Source organism: Bison bison, unplaced genomic scaffold (genome assembly GCF_000754665.1).
Source record: "Bison bison bison isolate TAMUID 2011002044 unplaced genomic scaffold, Bison_UMD1.0 scf7180017864366, whole genome shotgun sequence".
In the NCBI taxonomy this organism is placed as follows: Eukaryota; Metazoa; Chordata; class Mammalia; order Artiodactyla; family Bovidae; genus Bison; species Bison bison.
Window position 1 is genome coordinate 1,031,592 of NW_011494938.1, and position 833 is coordinate 1,032,424.

The window sequence follows — 833 nt, forward strand, 5'->3', positions numbered from 1 at the left end:
CTGCCCGCCGCCGCCGCTCCTGCTCGCGCCGGCGCTGCATCGGAGCCCACCCGCCGTCCGCTTTGTGCTTCCCCCCGAAGATGGGAGCGACCTCTCCCAGCTCGGGAGCTATTTAAAAAGGAGGGAGTGCGCCGTCTTTCCTACTAGCGTGGAGGAACCGGAGAAGGATCCAGTCACACTCCCCCAAATCAGGTAGGATCTTCTGATGGGCAGCTGAAGGGATTTGGTCAGATACCGCCAACTATTTTCCATTTGTTCAGAAGGCTCCACTTCCCTCCGCTTTGGGAAAGGACCGGCTCCTAAATTGTGTGTGTGTGTGTGTATCCCTACCCATATCTGGGGTGTACGCGCTGCTCGGAGAGTGAAATTGCTCGGGCTGGTGCGCCTGGTCGTTGAGTGTACCCGCCTGCCGGAGGAAGAAAGGGCTGCTAAGGAGGGGTGCTGCACCCTGCACCGCCTTGGGCTTGAGGATTCAGGGCGCTGAGAGCGAAGTCCACCCGGAATGCCGCGCTGCTGGGGATCCAGGCGTCCCCACCCACTGGGCTCAGCTCCATGGTCATCCGTCCCCCTGGTAATCCCTGGGGTCTTCCCCAAGCCCACACTCGCGAGTTTCCTCTTTTCCGGCCAGCCCTGGGTGCTCCTTCAGTAAGGACTGCGGAAAGGAGGGAGGTGTGGCCGGGGCGGGGGGGACAGGCGAGGGAAGGATGCAGCGGGGGGTGGGGGGGAGTGGGCTGCAGGGTCCCAGCCTTTGGGCACTCTGCTAGAGGGTGCGTTGGGGATGCTGCGCGCACAGGCAGCTTGCCCCCGCGAATCGTGGGGGAATTTGCCGCCGC

General features: G+C 63.3%; 1 protein-coding gene across 9 annotated transcripts in view; it reads left to right on the forward strand.

Moving 5' to 3' along the window:
- Nucleotides 1-833, forward strand: part of SLC8A1 (solute carrier family 8 (sodium/calcium exchanger), member 1) — a 451,994-nt gene that overhangs the window by 69,930 nt on the left and 381,231 nt on the right. For 2 of the 9 annotated variants that reach the window (XM_010855554.1, XM_010855556.1), the window contains exon 1: nucleotides 7-192. The exons of the other annotated variants lie outside the window; for them this stretch is intronic. The gene's annotated coding sequence lies outside the window, so the exon portion shown is untranslated. Of the gene's footprint in view, nucleotides 1-6; nucleotides 193-833 lie in introns of those variants that run through there. 9 annotated transcript variants of the gene reach the window in all.